This window comes from Diadema antillarum, unplaced genomic scaffold (genome assembly GCF_040938485.1).
Source record: "Diadema antillarum isolate AM-2024a unplaced genomic scaffold, OU_Dant_1.0 seq00001137_RagTag, whole genome shotgun sequence".
Lineage (NCBI taxonomy): Eukaryota > Metazoa > Echinodermata > Echinoidea > Diadematoida > Diadematidae > Diadema > Diadema antillarum.
In genome coordinates, this window is record NW_027271949.1 from 1428651 (window position 1) to 1449964 (window position 21314).

The 21314-nt window shown below is 39.8% G+C and overlaps 1 pseudogene; it reads left to right on the plus strand.

Moving 5' to 3' along the window:
- Nucleotides 1-21314, plus strand: part of LOC139744113 (neuron navigator 2-like) — a 367146-nt pseudogene that overhangs the window by 112444 nt on the left and 233388 nt on the right.

Here is a 21314-nt window from a genome sequence, read left to right on the forward strand (position 1 = left end):
TCATCATGAACAGGTATATACAAGTCTGTGTACATTTTGTACTTGACTTTTGACTTCCCGTATACTAGTGTATATTTGAAGGAGGAATCATGTTAAGAAGTCTGTCATTTACTGAGAGTAGAACCTGTTAAAGCATTTCCTCTTAGCACGGTGACCCTGATCATGTCATTGGTTTTGATTTTTACGGGAATCCAAAGAGTCAAGCAATTTTGTTTGGCTGCATGTACAAGAGTAGGTCTGCCATGAGTGTTGTCCTGCATTTCAACTAGAGAGGGCAGCAGAGCTACGTGATGATATCCATCTGTGATAATCCCCCGAAAGCCAAAGACCCAATCTTGTTACGGTGGTGGGGTGAATAATCCCTAATTCTATTTCTGCAGTGCCCTGTCGCCAACGGAGCTGCACAAATGTGCATTTTAATGCCTCCGTGAGCGCAAGCCTCTGCGCTTCTCTGCGTGGATGTGTTCCAATTTGGCAAGGGTAAACAAGGGATGGGTTTGTGCATCTCAATATAGCATGCACAGATCTTGCAGAGACATGTGGTTATTACGGGGTACTCAAGTAGAAAGGGAGCATTTACTGTTTGCTGTACATTTCTTCCAAAATGCATTAGGTTTTTACTTTGTTTCATTTTAGGCATAAAGCAGACTAACCAATGTAATTTTTATTTTCTCTTCTTTTTTTTCTTTTTCTCTCTCTCTTTAAAAAGAAATGTGTGCAGTTCATACATTTACTTGTTCCATTTGAAATCCTCAAACTAGTTGTACAAATGACTGCTTGTGAGGATCAACCTGAGTATTGTGATGGGGTTAAGGCCATCAGTGCTCAAATAATTGTTATTATATTAGAACAGTATTTTCTACTGTGATGGCACTTACATCATGTTTACAAGTATCTGGCACTTTTGCAATACACAGTGGCAATTCAGTAATGAGCTGCAAAACGCTGGCATTGTGGGGAAAATGCTTTTGTGTAGATGTAGAGAAATATTATGTAGCAAGTGCGTTACTGGGGAAAAGGGAATGAGAACAAACACGCAACCTTTTTTAAACTGGATTTGATCGACTCTTAATTTTGGCAAGGAGAACTGAAGAAATCAAGTGCTGTCTTGCAAATGAGCAATTGTAATGCTGCCAACATCGCATCAGTGGTAGTTTATGATTGTGAGGCTCTCCAATATATACATGTATCTGCAATCCACTTCTTGAGCAAGATTTGAACGGCAAAATTGATAGTCCTGTTGCTGAATTATGAACTGTATGGATGTGAAATTCATGTACGTATCCACTCAAACTGATAATGCCAAGATATTACTCCAGCACTTTTACCGGCATGGTGATGTCGATCCAGGTGTATGCGACATTCCTTTAAAAAAAAAAAATGCATGATTTGCACTCATCCAGGGTAGCGACATGATGGTGTGGAGGTATTGATCGCCCCCTACTCTTGTGGGATTGATTTTCTTTTTCCATGTCTTTCTCTGCCAAGAGAAAGTTGCTACAGGCACCATGTTTCCAAATTGTTCATTCCTCGAAAATGTCCATGATCTTGCTAAAGCAATATCTGGAGATATCATATATCTGCTCAGAGATATGCTGGAGAGAGTAAAGCTGAGCTGAGTATTAGATTTGTGACTAAAAAATAAGATATGAATTTTATCTAAAGGTCAGTGACTTTACTCAAAGAAAGAAAATAATAGTTGTCATTGTGATATCTAATAAAGATCTTAACATGGTGTTTTTCTAAACCTTTCCTCTGTTTACTCTGGACATTTTTTTTTTTGCGAACAAAATCGGCCAAATTAGATTAACAGATTAAAAGGTTAAAGGTCAATTGATTTTTTTTAAGTAACCCACCTTTGCCAAAAATAAAGTTGAATGAAGATCAAAAAGAATAGCTAAAATCATGCAGAATGCATTGAAAGTATTAGAGGACAGGCAACATGTAGATTGCAAGTCTCTGCAGTTATGTCTTCCTCTTTTGATTTCTTCTGAAGTGGAAAGTGCTACATCATGAGCAATTCAAGCAAGCTTTGCTCAGACTGGACGCAAGAGGAGTTTTCCTGTGATATTGTGATCCAGGGGCAGCATGAGATGGCAAGACAATCTGAGAAGATTTGCACGATCACATCACAGCGATCTTATTTCACAGTTTTAGCATATTTTTGACGCCAATAAATTGACCTCAAAATTTCACAACTGATCTCTCTCAAAACTCTCAAATTTCCTTGTACTTAAAGCTATAGATCCATATAAACCTCGATAGACTTTAGGATGGGGGGGGGGGGGGGGTTGTTAAGGAATCACTGCAAGAACAAGCAGCATCTCTCATGGATTCAGTTGACCCAAGCAGATAAGATTTCATCCCTGCAAGTTTCATCCAGGAGATCAGGTGGTTCCTCACCATGAACGTTTTCTTCTTTTTTCACACGGATTTCCAAAGTTTCCACCTTTTTTCTCACACCCTCACTCTTCGCCATACCTGCACCATCCTCCCTGCTTCTTCACCCATGTCATTATTCAGCTCTCGCATCGATGCTCTACCCTTTCTAGATTTGTCGTTGAGATTTTTACCTCCTCCCCCCCAAAAAAAAAAAAAAAAAAATGCTTGTCGCAGTCACATTTGGAATTGGAAAATATGAGAAATTTAGACTTTGGATTCAAATGGGAGAATATCTTTGGATAAATATTCCTGTTTTGAGAGCTGCTCAGCATGATTGTGGATAAGTTTAATGTGTCTGTGTCTGCGTAATCACAGCTGACTTCATAACGATTTAGGGTGTGATCTTTAATCAGTGAACTTGAGCTTTACAATCACACAAGCTAAACCAAACCAATAACCAGGACATATCAGGAACATGACTATTCTTAACAATTTGGATGACTTTATAAAGTGGAATAAATGCAGGTCTTCCTTTACCGATGGTTACTTGTGTGGATACACTTGCTGCAGTAACATGACTGCAGCTTGGAAGAGTTGCTTGTTGTGATATCTGGGGATGGTGTGGATGCACCCAAAGTACTGGTACAATGGTAGGCAAAGGCCACTGACCAGGAAGGGTGACCTGACGTAGTTTCTCATGATTTATTCATCCCCACTCGTGTGTTTGCGAGCTCTACCATGCATCAGTCAATGGAGTCAAATTCAACCAACCTTATAAGACAACACAAAAAAGTCCATATTCCCCTCTCTGTTTGTTTCCATTCCTGGCATTTGTCTCCTATTCCTTCATCCTTTTATTTTTCCATCTTTTTGATACTCATTCCCATGTCGGCTGATACCAGCTATTATTACCTTATGTCATGACACCATGTACTTCATGTTTCATATTACTCTATTACCAATACCATTATCTATTGCCCATGTTTGTTGTTGCCTTGAAATGTACCTTCAGAAAAAAAAAGAAAGAAATTTTGTTACATTGAATTTCAGTAGATATATTACGTAAACATACTTTTTTTTATCAGTGCTACACTCAACCAAAGTTTATGCAATCAGACATATTTTGTTTAATTCCCTCATTTTATTGATTCACTCTGTCTGCTCCAAATTTCCTAGATGCTGCCCCCAACAGATTCTCTTAGAAGAATGGTTACACTCATCCATGACACACAGTATGTTTTCCCTAAACATAAGTGCAGCACCATGTGCATTCAAATTTATGAATCAACATGTATTCAAATGTATATCATGTGGTAGATTCATCATAACATAAAGCGATGCATTATGATATGACTGGAAGTACAAATCAGTACATATAACTTTCTCTCAAAATGCCCTAAACCATTATAAAATTAAAGATTCATTAGCAAATGTGACCCGCTACAACAAAAGGATCCTTAAGTCGCTGACGGGTGAGCCAAGAAAATCGAGTTTGAAGTCAGATCACCAAAATCTGTCAAAACGTTCGGATTTCTGTTTTTAACATATAATTTTGTAGTCTAATGTATCTTCTATCATCTGCCAAAATTTCGAAGCTAAATGATCAAAGGGAAGGCCTGAAAATAGCATTTGTCTGGTCCATGCTTAGCTCGTCCGTCAGCGGCTTTAGGATCCTTTTGTTGTAGCGGGTCACAAATATTTTGCATTCATTCTCTGTCCTAATGTGGGTGGCAAGAGTTGAAAGTTGGCACTTTAAATGCTAATCTCATCTCAAGTCCAATTTTCCTGTAAGATTAAGTGAGGGTGGAAGAGATGACAATTCCCTATCAGAGGAACCTGGTGATTTTTTTTTTTCTGTTCGTTTAACCCCCACAGAAAAATTTTATGCATTTCAAACAGAACCTATAGATGCAAGTCTTTGGCACTTGATTTGTGTTATGCAGAGGTGCCAAAACTGTTAGTTTTTTTGCAGTATTTTGCACCTTTTTGCCTTAACCCATTCCATCCGGAATTCTAAAATCCTCATAGAGTTAATACACAGGCCACCAGGTTCCTGTACGGAACGGGTTAACTACTGCAGGTTTCAAGGAATATACCATTTTTTTTTCCAAAATATACCTTTCCAGCTGTCAGAATACTGCAGTGCCGTTTACAAGGTTGACGTCCATGGTTATGTGGAATTCAAAGCGCTGGATGCCATGAATGTGGATGATTTTGTGTGATGTCCACGTCGTATTATATATTTTTGTTTAATTTGTGCCAGTATCTCCTTTCTGCCATCAGAGAATACCAGAAAAGAGTGAGTTGTTTGAAGTATTTGTCATTACAGTGCCTGCTTGGGGGGGGGGGGGGGGGGGGGGGGGTTCAGCGTGTCCAGGTTTTGGAGATGTGAATTCGGGAGAAGTGCCTGCATAATATATGGGTCAATATCAAATTTGCATATGGGCACCCAGGTTGTTAATTCCCAAGTGAATTGAGACCAGGTGTAGATGGCACTTAACCCCTTGAATCTCGGCCACTAGATTATGTTGTTTGTTTTTTTCTCTCTTTCTCTATCTTTCTGCATGTAGTGAATGCCCTAGTATCCTGATGCTATTCTTGATAATGCAACATGACAATGCAGATAAAATTTACATCAAAGTCAAAGCTGATTACATTCATCCTGATCTTTTCTCTCTTTTTTTTTTTTTGGTATGTAATCAGATGACATGAATTTTGTGTCATATCACATAATTGAATTCACTTATTTCCACCTTGAAAACAAATGTATCACTGAGTAATTTCGAGGGGAAAGTGAACAAATCTTTTCTGGTTGGATTGGAAACAGAATTGATAACTTGGCTCTAAACAATGTGTGCTGCTTCAAGTATTGCTTTTCTCTAATACACCTGTGGTACTATGAACTGGTATGAGTCAAAAGGAGTATAGACTTTGGCAATGCCAGTATATCCTGTACAACTATAACCCTCTTCCCCGATTTCCCTCCCCCCCCCCTTCCGACACTTGAATAATCACTCCTATTCTCAAATTGGGCTGCTAGATATGACATCCCGCATTTCCTGACCCATCTTTTACCTCCTCCTCCCCTCCCTCCTCTGCAAATCCAATGACCGTTAAATGATTTCGCCCATGTCTCCTGGGAGTACCGCTGGTCAACATTCAGCACTTGACCCACACTGGACGTGACAGCGACTCTCAGTGAATGACCAATTAGGCTTCTCCCCCCAGCCACCTCATATTTCACACCTCTGTTCGCACATTGCCTCCTCCTCGACTATCTGATGACTGAAAGGAATAATAAGATAAAAGACACTTTTAACCCTCTGCATGTTTTGTGTGCTGACTGGAACAGAGAGCCCCATAGCACTAGACACACTGTCCAAAGTCCCTGATGTGGAAAGGGCCAATGCTCATTTCAGTCTTAGATAATATGCTGATATCCATGAAAAAGATTTTAGGAAGATGTACCTATTCACTTGTACCTTTCTTTTGTTTTTGCTTTTTAAAAATATTTTTTAATAACATTATGTACAAAGACATATCATGCATTTACCATTCCTTTTTCTAGAATGTTTGTATAAATCCCAGTGAAGGGTTGTTTATTGATATTATTATCATTATTATTATTATTATTATTATCATTATCATTATTATTATTATTATTATTATTATTATTATTATTATTATTATTATTGTTATTGTTATTTTTATTGTTATTATTATTATTATTATTATCATTATTGTTATTATTATTAAGTTATTAGTGCCTTGCTCACTGCATTCTTTATTTTTTGTAACTTCGGTGTTTGGACAATGTGTGCCATATTTCAGTGAATAATACTCAGCATAGAGTGTGTCATCCCTGCATTCATACTGTGCTGCCTCACTGTAGGAGCATAATATTACTCATATGCCCTCTGGAAATAACAGGGTTCTCATCACTTAAAATGTAGGTTTTTTTATTCTTGCTCTGAATATTTACTATTCATGATCAAACAATCCTTCTCGGCTACTACTTGACCTCAGAAAAGCAACATGTCCTGAATGTAAAATGACCCAAACTGAAAGTGAAGAACCCCAGCCTCCCACCCCCCCACACACACACACACACACATCAACACCACCAACAAGAAAAAAAAATGAGGGAGGGGGTGACATAGAATTGTATTTTCCACAAGTGCAACCTCCTCATAAGATATGTTGCTGAAAGGAGCAGAATCCATCACTGATGTTCACCTGAGGGAATGATATGATAACAGGAGGATTAAAATTTCAATATGATCTTTTTATTGGATAGATTTGTTTAAATAATATTTCCTTGAACGTAAGGTCATACAGGTACAAAAGAATGTGGAACTCACATAAATTCACCTCTTTTGACACACACATATTCACCTGTATGCATGCACATCACACATGACACAAATTGGACTCAGTAAACTCAATACTTCCTCTTAATGTTATGTATTTCTATTGATATTTATATTATATTGCTGATCATCCTCTTTCTTCTTACATATCTATGTTATACCTGCGTCTTGTACATACAGGTGTAGGCCTGCATCTTCAATGTACATGTATGTGCTGGGCACTGTGTTCTATGTTGTTGAAACAAATGTCCAGAAAAAAAGACAGTGACATTGAATTGAATTGAATTGAATTGAATTGAATTTCCCAGAACACCTTGCATGCCAAGTGGCAATATCATCACACATGCAATGCAATAAACACTGAATGTATTTTCTTCCATTGTGTTTAACACACACACATACACACACACACACACACACACACACACTCAAAATAGCTAACATAGTGTTGCAGTCATGGCAAGCAACGAGTTAAATCCTCAACACTTTGCGTAGCTGAAGTCGCCATAGATTTCCTTTAATAGTGGACATATATATCACAATCCGACACCATTCTTGGTGTTTCCTTCTTCCCTCTCCGATAGCTGGTGTTCTTCACCATCTGTTTCTCCTGGCCAATTTAGCCCTATCCCAGACTACCTGTTTCCTCTCTTGGCTAGCTGCATCCATTATTGGATAATCTATCACAGTGCTAGCAGGCAGCAGCACACTGTAGTCCTTGCGTCTTGTGTACAGTATGCAGTCCCTTTCCCCAGCTTGCCATATGCCTCTCTCTCTTCTCTGTTTATATCTTTCCTCTCTATATTTCTCTCTCTTTCAGTCTATCTACCTATCTGCCTATCTATCTATCTATCTATCTCCCTTTGTCTCTGTCTCTTTTCTTGTTTTCTTCATCACAAATCCGGCCTTCCCTCCCCCCCCCCCCCCAAGTTTCCAATCGAAACCCTATTTCCGAGGCTTGAAGAACCCTTTTGGCTATTACTCCATTCCTCATCCAGTTTGCGGAAGCACTTTCAGACGCAGACAATTTACTGGATCAGTCACATCCCCCCCCCCCAATAGTTCTAAAACTCTATTAGTAGTAGAGCTGCCTGAGACTGACCTTCGTTGAGAGTGTCCTGCATTTTTGGGCCCAACCATGTGTGTCCTCGGTCCTGTTCTTGCGAACCTTAGAAGACATGCCATAGGTTTCCCGATCCCCCCCCCCCCCTTCCAGGATGGTGTTAGTCCAAGTGACCATGACAGTAGTTGTGCATTGCCAAAGCCAGATTTGTTCGAATCAAGAGAAGATGAGGAGAAAAAAAACAGATATCCATGTTGCATTTGCAAGCATATTGCCACGAGGTATTTTGGCCACAATATTATATGTCTCAGATCTGAGGCTTGTTTATCAGTGCAGGATATTAGCACAAGATTAGAATGCAGACTTCAGGCACTTGCCTATCAATTATTATCACAGTGATCTCTTTCATATGCTGCACTCATTTCTTTCTTTCCATTGTCAAATACAGTATTGTGTTGATAAAGAAAGCTCCCCTGTGTTTTCATACCGAGGAAGGAGATATGATTTTCCCCTTTTCCTAAATAGGATAGGATGAATGACGTCATACATTCCTACAATAACAAATATCCTATGGTGATTGAAAAGTAATGCCCCCCCCCCTCATAAAAATAGAAAGAATGGAAATGAAAAATGAAATGAAAATGCATGTGGCATGGTTAAGGTAGAACACACAGTCATAATCATATTTTTAGACAATAATCCCACATTGGACAGTAATGCCAGTAAGAATAATTATGATTTTTGTGATGACTGATTACCTTCAGAGTGCATCCACTCACAGCTGTGTTGTGGTTTAAAGCACTGTGACATTAATTCCAAGTTCATTTTCTATATGCCTTCCCTTCTCAAGCAACCACCAAACTCTACCCCCCCCCCCCCACATCACCAGTCATCAACTCTTGTTTACTTCGGATCTCATTTCCTCCCCATATCTTGATGCCAGCAGCGTTCATTCCTTGCACTCCGACATCACAGCAGACAGTGTAAATTTCTTCTGATATTGACATTATCATCCCCCACTGTTTGCCTTGTGGGAAACATACACACGCACACAAGGGCCTGCCCGACTCCCCTGGTATGAAATCTACTCAAATATCATCCGAGTACATTAGGAATCCTTACCCTGCATGTTCCTCTTTCTTTTCTTTTTTTTTTCCCTCTTCTTCATTTTCTTTTTTTTTCTTTTATTTCCTGTGTAGTCATTCCAGTGTAGATTCCATCAACAATTGCTATTGAGACACTCCAGCTTCGCATTCCTCAGTGCACTGGCTTCCTTAAAGCCTGCGCTTCTCAAGTTTCACTCTGCACTTTTCGTCCGCGGCAATACGCCAAGAAATTGATACCGGTTGGAGCGAACGTCACAGAGTGGTTCGGGCAATGCACGTATCACGTGAATAACCCTACATTGGTCTTTAACCATCATGTAAGAGATATATTATCAATCACAGATTTTGATTAACCCATTAGTCACTGAAACTGCCACAACTGCTCGTCTTCTTGCTCCCTAAAATGCCCAAAACTGCCCATCCATCTTATTTCTTTTTATAGTTTTATGCTTTACCTTTTTTTTGTTTTCATATAGAATATATGATTTTGTAATTTGAAAGAGGTTAAAGGTCAAGAAAAGTATGTCAGAATTACTTCTGTGACACACCATTCTCGTGGTAAAGTCTTAATAGGCTTTCAAATAAAAAAAAACTTATAGGAGACAAAAATAGACATGCAGTGAGCTACTTTACATCAGTTAGAAAGTTGTCGAAATGGAAGCAATATTGCTGTACCTTCTAGGGAATCCTAGGCCATTATGTACAGAATATTCGGTTGCTAAAGGAGTAAAAAATACGAAAGCAGACTTAAGATGGAAAACATTTAAATGAGGCTGGATGCTAGAGTTGAAATACAAAGAGACAGGAGGGCAATAGAGAGAGAGAAATAGAGGACAGAAAATCATAAAATGACATTTAGACATCAGAATAAGATATGAATGTAGTATTGATTTCACAGTGCTTCACATGCAGTGGAGTACTTTACAGTTACATCAGTTTTGTAATGAATGATTTTGTGATTTTTTATACATCACTGCTTTCTGCGAAATACTGTCTGTCGTTCAAATACCATCACTCTTGTGGGCTAAAGCCATGGCTTCTAACATTTTTTTTTGTGGAACCAGTATCTGTCAGCACATACCAATATTCTACATTTGCCATCACACCTGCCGCTGCAGTTTTTTTCAAGCCTGATTTGTGAATTGCACAAGAACTTTGTCTCTTTGGATTTAGCCAATGTATATGCCAGATACTTTGTAAGTATGATATATTTGTAAGGCATTTAATATTTATGTGTGTGGGTGTGTTTTTGTTTGTTTGTTTGTTTGTTTGTTTGTTTGTGTTTGTTTGTGTATATATGAATGCAGTGATGAAGGAAACTTCGCTGGTGAAATATTTCTTGAAATTTAATTGTTACTTTTTATACTGGTGGGAAGCCGCCAAATACTTTTTGAGGTTGTTTCCTTGTTTTTTAAGAAGACTTCACTTATACTGCTACTGTAGGGGGTTAAACACTGTGGCACTAGGCATTAGTAGTTCTTGGCATGTTTCAAAGTTTTTTTCTCGTCATTTCTGGATTGGGATTACGAAGTCATAAAATGATTCATCAGCGATCTTGACTCATCAGCATTCAGAGGATGGCGATTCTCAGTAAATCATGTCTGGATGAGATGTGACTTGAGTTTTCATGATGTTCCCCATCTCTCTTAGCTGTCACTCTTCAACCCCTCATCCCAATCAGGGGCTTAACCCCCCCCCCCCCCCCCATGCGCACTCTTGGATAAAAAGGGAACCCAAAAAACAAAACAAAACAAAACAAAACAAAACAAAACACGAAAACATGCAGTTTGAGACTTCCACGCTGAGATCCTTCCTGTCGAAGGGGTGAGGGGGGAAGGAGGAAGTGTTGACCCTTGACCCAACCACCAATAAGCACTACCCCCTCCTGCTCACCCTCCCTCCCCCCCCCCCCCACACACACACAACAAATATTCCATGACTCTTATACTAGAAGGATGTGGGTGGCATTAAATTGTCCCTTATTCACCTCACATATGGTGTGGAAAGAATACCATCCATCATCATTCACCCAAATCTATGGAGGATATGAACCTCCCAGCCTTAAAACGAGAACTGATTGTTTCCATTGTTGTGGTTTTTGTTTATGTATTATTAAATTCCCACTTAGTTATACCTCCTTCTCAACCCACTGCCAAGCAGCACTCCCATTTAAACCCTCCCCCCACACACACATACATACACACACACACACACACACACACACACACACACACACACACTGCAGAGTGATATGTCACCACACTGTATATATGCAATGCACAGTCATCCACCTTTGTGTGTGTGTGTGTGTGTGTGTTTTCTGTGATGCATCTGGAAGTTTCCTTGTTTGTATTTTTTTTCATATCTTGTTATGCTCGCAAGAAGCTAATGTCAGAGGTATTGCCGGTAGCTGTGAAGTATTTATCAACAGACAGAAAGATTTATTGCGACAAGCAGCATTTTATGGCCACAAGCTCAAAATGTCATCATTTGCTCTTTTGGAGAAAAAAAATGCAATAGATTTTAGAGTTTCTCTGGCAATTCTATTTTGGCATTTTCCTGTTTTTTGTTTCATTTCTTTTAACTTTTATTTCTTTTTTTTTTATAGAATTATGCTGTATAAGTGCAGTTTTGATTGCTTGAGGTACTAAGACAGATGCAAAACACTGATGAAAATGTGCAAGAGAGGCTACAGTGTATGAATAATGACATTTACAAGGATGACAGTGTTTCTTCTTCTTAAAGGTATTAGCCCACATTTGCGAACCCACGAAAATCAAAACTACATAAAACAGGTCCAATATGACTTCAAGTACAAGTTATAACAGTAACATACCTCACCTGTTGCTCTTTGTCTATACCATTTGATAAAAGAGAGAAAATCATTTTTCAAACCGGGTCAACCCGACCCAAAATCGAATTACGAGCGCGGGCTAGCTACGTACATGTAACTTACACATGTATCGCATGCATGTAGTACGTACGTGGACCGGAGCTAGCGAGCGTTATACGCATGCATACGGTGCATTTTCATTTATTTTTATGAAAGTAATGGACTAATTGGAACGAAATTTTGCACAGGTGTTACTGCAATCATACCCAAACTCCATGCTAAGTATGAGACCAATTGCTGCAGGTTTACAAATGTGGGCTAATACCTTTAAAGCATATATAGGAATATAAGCTTGAGAATCAGTAAACATACAGTATATCCTCTGAGAAAACATTTTAAAAGTTACTGGGCTTATAAAGACACACACATTTGTTTTCTTTATTTCCCCTTATATTCTCTGATGTTTGTTTGTTCCTACTTCATAATTTTTCATTCCTTTCCATTGTAAATTTCATGTAAGAAGTCATCTTAACCTGTTTAGGGTGGGCTGATTTTGCAACAACACCCATTTCCCATAGACACCTGCTCGAGCATACTCAGGACTCATCCTCAACGGGTTAATGAAATCAGCATCTGGGAATCTATGCCTTACAAGCAATGGCTCTATGTAGATTCCTCATATTTCACATGTCTTAATTGTCTTATTGTATGCGACAATCCACTCATTCAATTTCTTGTTATGTTTATGGTATATTTGCTAAAACATGGAATATGAAAATAAAGACAAACAAACAAACACACATGCACACACAAACACACACCCACACCCACGAAAGCCCAGGACAAATACATGTGTAGCAGCTGATAATCTGATATCAAACCTTTGCTCGATGCAAAAACATTAAAGTGTGCATGTCTATGTTGAAGTACTTTATATGGATGTCTGAAATGTGCTATTGGTGACATCTCCATGTATATGCTCCCCTTTACGACCCCAATTAATGACCCCAGCTCACACACATGTAAGTGGTCATGATTAGATAGCTACCCACGTCTATTCCTAGCTGGCTGTTTCCCCTCATACTGTACCTCAAAAACCCATTTAATTTCATCCCCCATAATTACGGGCTTGATGGGCGAGTTTCTCTTCAAACATTTCATTGCCGTCCTGCTGGTGTTGGATGGTCGCTGGAAAAAAAATCAACTACAGCAAAGTTCCTCTTTGAAAAATGGATGATATTTGCTCGTTAGATATATTCTGTTACATTAGACCCGGCTACCAGAGTGCAGACGAGTTTGTTGCTTGCATTGAATATCTGTACATGCGTGATGCCTGCTCAGTTCTGGATATACGTATATTTGTGGTCGCTGAATTTTGTTGAATTGATGCAAGCTCATGAACAGTCAACCCAGGGTTTAGATTCAATGTCTGGATACATAAAACATCTCAAGTTGTACCATATTAAGAAAGCAGCAACACGCACACAAGCACACATGCACATACTGTACACACACACAACTACAACCATAAAAAAAAACAAGGAAAAGTAGAAATTACGCGGTGCGTAAATATGTCCCCGCTGGAAGTAGCATTTAGTATCAAAATGTACTATATAGGTCAAAAGATCAAGGTCAAAGGTCAAAGAAGTCAAAGGTCAACATTCTGTGTAGAAGTTTTGAAGCCCTCACCTAGTGCCATCACATAAAGCAAACGGAATCGAAATCCGGTTAGAAATGGCGAAGGAGTAGCATTTTGTAGCCAATGTACAATATAGGTAAAAAATCAAGGTCAAAGGTCAAAGAAGTCAAAGGTCAAAATTCTGTGTAGAAGTTTTGAAGACCTCACCTAGTGCCATCACATAAAGCAAACGGAATCGAAATCGGGTTAGAAATGGCGAAGGAGTAGCATTTTGTAGCAAAATGTACAATACAGGTCAAAAAATCAAGGTCAAAGGTCAAAGAAGTCAAAGGTCAAAATTCTGTGTAGAAGTGTTGAAGCCCTCACCTAGTGCCATCACATAAAGCAAACGGAATCGAAATTGGGTTAGAAATGGCGAAGGAGTAGCATTTTGTAGCAAAATGTATAATATAGGTAAAAAAATCAAGGTCAAAGGTCAAAGAAGTCAAAGGTCAAAATTCTGTGTAGAAGTTTTGAAGCCCTCACCTAGTGCCATCACATAAAGCAAACGGAATTGAAATCGGGTTAGAAATGGCGAAGGAGTAGCGTTTTGTAGCAAAATGTACAATACAGGTCAAAAATCAAGGTCAAAGGTCAAAGAAGTCAAAGGTCAAAATTCTGTGTAGAAGTTTTGAAGCCCTCACCTCGTGCCATCACATAAAGCAAACGGAATCGAAATCGGGTTAGAAATGGCGAAGGAGTAGCATTTTGTAGCAAAATGTACAATATAGGTCAAAGGTCAAGGTCAAAGGTCACGACTGAAATTCTGTGTAGAAGTTTCAAAGCCCCTATGTAGTGCTATCATATAAAGCAAACAGAATCAAAATTGGCTCATAAATGACAGAGAAGTAGCAAATTGAAGATTTTGATCACACACGGACGCACACACGGACGGACGGACGCTACGACACACGGACGGACACACGGACACACACACGTACGGAGCCCGTTTCATAGTCCCCTGCTCGAACTCGTTCGGCAGGGACAATAAGGATGTTGATTATTCAAACAAAAAAAGTTCTCAACATCGATATGTACATCACTCCTCAGTATATTTGTGTATGTACACTGTATGTGTTGTATGTATGTGTGTGTGTGTGTGTGTGTGTGTGTGTGTGTGTGTGTGTGTGGATAGGTGTGTGTGGATGTGGGAGAGAGAGAAATTGAATGACAGTGTGAAGTGTTTATGTGAAAAAAATAAAGAAGTATGACTAAAGTCATAGCAATTAATGGCAAAAAAAACAACAACAGTCAGCCATTGCAACGTGTGACTTTCTTGTGCACTTTTCTGTTATCTTTACTTTTTGTGCCTGAGGCATTATCTATTATTAAGCTGTACAGGGTAGTGTGCTACTTGGTGAGAAATAAGTTGCTATGATAGGATCCCCCTATTGTTTTGATCATTTTTTAGAGAAGCCTCACTTAAACCTGTCATCATTAATCTGCTGATGTTATAGGCATCAAGTGTGACATTTTTACTGCCATTTTAGTTGATTGGAGCCTTTGTTCTCTTTAAATTTACGGAAGCAATTTGTGCGGTATCGTCGGCCCCACTTAGTATATCATCCGCCCCACTTGGTACATTATGACAATATTTGCAATCCCCTTGATTGGAGTAATATCATTGACAGATGAAATGACGACTAATTCACTTCCACTAAGTGTCCTTTGGCCCTGGGAGGTGGAGAAAACTGACCCAGCAGTGAACCACGCAACTCTCTGCGTTACAGGTCCTTTGCTTCGGGATTGCCATCGTTATACCGGCGTCTCGGGGTGCTGACTCCTTATTTTTCAGTGCTGTACACCCCCACGAGAGGAATCGAAGAGGCGGCTATTGAAGCTCTGTGGTGTACTCTCTTCTAGGGTATCCTGTAGTCTATCTCCTGCAGACCCTCTCCAGCTGCTTTTGTCTCATTTCTTTGCACTCTCATTAGTGTGACCGCTGTTTTGTTACGTATCCCTTCTTGGTGTGTCGATGTTCTGTTGAGCCGCTACTTCTGGAATTGTGATATGTTTATTTCTTTTCTAGAAATGATTGCAATTAGGGAGTAGTAAATGAATGCATATTAAGTTGAGATGAGGTATATTTTGAATGCAAATTGACACTACTGCCATAAGATAATGGGATAGGCAATTAAGTTGCAGTATACTGATTGCCATGTATACTATTCTGATCAATTATCTGATCAATATCTGTTAATCATGCCAACCACAGTTCAACAATGATAGTTGATACCAGAATTTCAATTTGCTAATGTTATTCATGTAAATTCACATCTTGGTATTCAAAAACAAAAGGACACCAGCAAAAATGGAGATCTATCTCACCCAATCACTAACAAGCTTGTGGAGAGAAGGCAGTAGCTGACAGGGGTATGAAACTGCAACTAGCACCAGGCTTCCGATACCAATCACAGCCTACATGCATGCTGTCGCCTCACTCCAGCTCTCGGCGAGCCTAACGTACACAAGCATCTCGTGGGCAGTTTATTGCGCCTGTTCGTTCTTTCGCTCGCTCGCCGGGCACATCGGGTGAGGTGGCTTTGCTGGATAAGTTCTCGCTTGCTGCATCGTGCACACACACACACACACACACACACAACACATACACACACACACACACACACACTACACACACACATGCACACACACATACACACACACATACAGAGAAACATGCAGACATACAAAACACTCTGGCGAACACATGCAGAAGGGCTCTGTACACCATCGGGAAATCAACTTTCTCAGCATTTCTTTTAGCTCTGTATTTGTCTCTCTCCTATCTCTTCATCTATCTCTCTTTCTCTCTTTCTCCATCTCCATTCTATCCATCTCTCCATCTCTCTCCCTCTCTCCACCACATCTCATCTGGTTTGATGTAGGAGAATAGAAGAACTGCAATCTTCCTTTGTGTAACAAGACTCATTAGGATCCCTCCCCCCTTTTAAAGAAAAAAAAATACCAAAAGAAAAAAGAGAGACTTTGTGAGATGAGGGAAGATGCTATTTTGGGAGCTTTTGTGGAGGCTTTCCTGCTCGGCCTGATGACACTTGGAATTCTGTGTGCATGGATGCAAAAGCGAGAAGGAAAGCAGAGAACCAACCAGTAGGACACTGAGCTTATACCAACGTGGTTTTGATACACCACCTTGGTATGTCTGTGGCTCATTGTTTTTGTGGGTGAACTTGAAGTATATCTATTCCTGGAGTGGCGTCTGGTGCACACTTACACCATCGTGCTTGGAGGGTTCAACTGCATCGAGCGGAAGTCGATCTGGAAATAAAGGAGATAATATTTTTGGAATAAAGCACGCCGACTTGTCGAGTTTCTGCGAGCGAGGGATAGATACCATTGTCCTTCTCCGTTACAGCTGGTGGAATCGACCTGAAGGTGATCCGTCTTGTTTATATGCCCCTTGTGTTTATGTTTGGTCCCTTCACTCTGTCGAGAACATAGCTCCGCTGGCGATGTAGTCTTTAGTGGCACAAACCTGACTTTTATGTTGCGAGTTGTTATTGCACAGTAGGATGTAACGTATCTTACTCTCGATCTTGGAGAGAGTGCATATCACTTTACTGATCGTACAGTAATGTGAGCATTCCTTGTCACAGTATCGTGTAAGTTGGTTGCATTTTGCCTTTTGCTCTGCTATTTTATTTGTTTGAAGATTGATAAATCAACTTCACAAGATTTCACATCATAGTGTGTGTTTTGTCCCCTGTTTAATATTTTAAACATAGTTGACCAAACACATAGTTAGGGCAGAATTCAGTAAATTTGATTGTTTGATTTGCAGAAATATGTAGTGGAGATGTTGTGAAATAGCAGTGTGCTGGTGTGTGTGGAAATGCACGCATATCCACCAGGGCCGTGGTATAGCTTTAGGTGGTTTCCCAGTGTTACTACATGGTAACATGGTATAGCCCCACGGAAAAGAGTTGAAGAAAGACAGATAGAAAAGCGAGAAGGTAAGATAGAGAGAAGAAATGGAAGGGAGAGAACACATGTCTTATTACTAATCAGAACATCCAAGCACTTGTGTGCTTCCATTATATTTTTTCTTGTCTCCACCTTATATGCCATATTTGCACACTCGCCCCCCCCCCCCCCCCCCCCCCCGGGGGAAAATTACCGCCGACTACGAGGCAGCCTGCCTGGGCACAAGTACAGTGAATTATCTCTCCCCCCTAGCCACCCTGTATGCAAGCAAGCAGGTGATGTGTATGAGCTGTGTGAGAGATGCTTAGCCATGTTCACATTCTCTTGACATGTTTTCTCCTTTTTTTTCTCTCTGTTTTCTTTGATAGCAAAGTGAATGAACATCAAACTGTGATTAAGATGCTGATATAACAAAGTGCAGTTTCTTGTCCTTTGTTTCTTTTTGTTGTTGGGTTGTTGTCGTTGTTATCTTTTTTTGGGGGGGGGTGGGTGAGAAAACTGTTTGTGGTCATACCAGAAACTAGTCAAATTAGTGACTTCTTGTTCAATTGCGACAGTGGAGGGGTTGGTTGCCATTTTGCAATGACCTTGCAGTAAAACAATGCCTTCCATGGAAAGGTAGATGTTTGCAAACATTCTACTTATGCAAGGTGAGAAATTTTACCGTACAAGATTGGACTTACAAATAATTGATATATTCATCATGATTAAGATAACCTTGGAAGCTTGCCATTATCTTATCGTATTAATCTGAAACCAAACTGTGGCATGGAACAAAGCTGTATCAGATCTATTGAGCCAGAATGATCGTCGATTCAAGTGACCTTCGCATAGACCATAAACTTCCATGGTTAACCCATTGAGGATGGGTTGATTTTGCTACAACAAGCATTTCCCGTATACTCTTGCCCGAGTATACTTGGGACTCGTCCTCAACGGGTTAATATGCATGTGTACACCACCACACAACTGATCACATGGCTATGCATGCAGTCCTTGCATCAAATATGCAGGTTTTCTTGAGGAAGTGCATCTATGATGACTCAACCGCACTTTAGACATTTAAACTGCTGTCAACGTTTCCCAATTTTCCCCGATCCCCCCTCCCATCTTAAGCATATGGGCATCTACGAACCTGGAAAAAAAATGATAGTGAGTTGCATGAGTGAGAGGATATATACATCAGGAACAGAATTTGTGTAGTCTCCTGCAAAATACAGTAATGGCATAGAAATGCAAAGGTGAGCAGGGCCCCGTTTTATCAAAAAATATAATCGATTTTAAATTTCCTTGACACACAGGCTATCATAGACTTATGATTGAAATCAACTATACAATCAATTATAACTCTTCATAAAACAGAGCCCCGATAAGGTATAATGATACAAAGCTCTTTTCATTGAGAAGAAGGTAGCAACGCAACAAAGATAGAGAAAATGATGTTGACTAATGCTTCACACACAATTTCCTCTTTTTTGTTTCTTTTTTTTTTTTGTTCAGTCCTGACAGGTGGAATATATGGTAGAGGAATTGAAATGGTCTGAACCTCAGTTAGTGAGTGAAATGAAGAGGAAAGAAAGGCATAAATGAACATGAGGATCATAAGTCATGACAGATGAGCTGAAAAGGAGTACAAAGAATTATTTATTTGGAGCAGAGCAAACATGGCACTCATAGTAATGGCCTGGCTGCGTTTTTTACTGTTTGATCTATGGACATGGTAGGAAAATGTTGGCAATGGCAAAAACACAATGGAAAGCTGAGAGCAGGCATCTTGCAGAGTTCTTTGTTGCTAATAGCTTTCATTTAGATTTATGCAAATCCCAAGCATCTCACGGATTCGACTGCAGTCAGAGGTTTTGCCCCGTCAAACGTAGCCCTCTCGAATTATGGCCACTTCACCCCGTCAGCGGCACAGCTAGGCCACTCCATCGGCTCCACTTGCCAATCTAGGCAGTGATCGTCGATTTCAATTATGTATGGAATTCGTGCAATCCACGTGAAGTGTGCATTTCAAGTGTATTTTTTTGGCTGTGGGCCTCCCTCTCTCCTCTCCCTGTGTCCCTCCATGCAACAAGTTCCCCCTTTGTGCCGCCACCTTCCCGTTTACGCCGTTCTAGAGGATGATGAAGCTGTACCCATGATTCATCCCAGGGAAGACCCAGCTACGGCATCTAGGGACTTAATGAGTGTTAGTTGTGATTGATTGATCTGAGTTGGCATGCTCAAAATTAAAGGCTGTGTACAGTACTTGGAAAATGCTCACATCGAAACGAGATTCCAAAATATTGCTTTTACAGCAAAAAAAAAACCCAAAACCCAAAAGTATCTATCACATTGTATCTTTTCCCAAGATCAGAGGAGAATGAAAAAGTTCAACATACCAAAAGTTCAGTAAGAAATTACATAGTCCTACTAACTTTCATCAACACAAAATGTTTAAAGATTTATCAATCATCCAGTCCCAGAAACAGATACTTATGTAAGTGGTTGTCACTTAATATAATCTGAAGTGATAAACGTGGATGCTTTTTTCCCCGTACAGCCTTCAGTGCTCAGCAACCTCTTAAATATTGAGTTTTAATAGATCAGTCAACTACTGAATCATACACACAGAACAAGAGTTTAACAGATTGTTCAACAATGTTACATTTCATTGTTAGCATTCTCTCAATTTTTCACGACTGTGGAGTACAGCGATGGATAGAGAAATGTATGATGGCACGTTACATTCGTGTCGGGATCAGAGTTAATATTTTTGCTATGTTAAAATTCATGAAAATAAAAACCCAGTGAAGCATTTAGCATAAACAGTAGGGGCATAATCATGAGAAGCACACAGAAAAATAAAAAATAGTCTTAGGCCTATTGAAAATCATCCGTAGACAAATATTGTACTAAAAACAGTTCAATTTCAATGTCTTAAGTATGAAGCATCCTTGACATTCCAATACAAGTGACGTTGAAAGGATGTCTTTCCATATTCATGCTGTTAATGTCTTGCCAGAGCAAACGCTGTAATGTAGATTTCAAGAAGACGTAATGTCTTAAGTCCTCCCCCCCCCCTCCTTTGCTGTATCAAAAAGGGAAACAGCCAAAACTTCTATTTGAGCCAAAAGAAGTTATGAGTCTGAAGTAATGTTTCCGTCCTCATCATTTCCGTGCACATCATTTCCGGTGACTTTGGCAGGCATACCTCTGGGGTCTTTCCTTTTTTTTTTTTCTTCAGGGGTGTTAACATTATGGAGTTCAGCAGCTGCATTCTTGTGGGTGGAATGAGAGGTTTTCATTGCGCGCGACAAGCTCCAGCGCCAGATCAGCCCCTCAGATGGTACGACGCGACGTCATTCGATGTCAAAATATACCATCACTTGAAGATTATTAAAGGACCCAAGTTATTTCCTTATATTTCCCCGAGTACTCTGCCGGTGTACAAGATGTAAAGATAGTGCAAACTGGCGACTCTTTTGATTTGACAACGTTTGCTAGAGTCAAGATTTTGAGACAGTTTTGATTGGGGTTGACAGGCACGGCCGCAAATTGTTCTTCCACGACCTTCTGGATATTTTTACTGTATTAAGCCTGATGACTGAAATAAAGAACAGATTTCTTGAGCTTATGCCTCGGGCTTTAACTATGAGAGTGGTTTTTTATGGGCTTTTGGGGATGGAAATGAATTATGACATTGTTGATCAGCAGGAAATGACCGAAATGGAGAGAACAAAGAGGAAGAGGGGGAGGAATCGGCATATGGCGTTGGCCTGTGACGACAATGCACGCAGGAAGGCAGAAAACGCAGATATTCTAAAACTGGGATTCTTTTTTTGTGAGTGTGGGCGCATTACCGTGGATTCAGTGTAGGCATGGTCATAACAAATATTGGAGGACATCTTGTATGGTTTCTGCAAAAGGGAAGAGAGGCATTATGTTGTATAAAGTA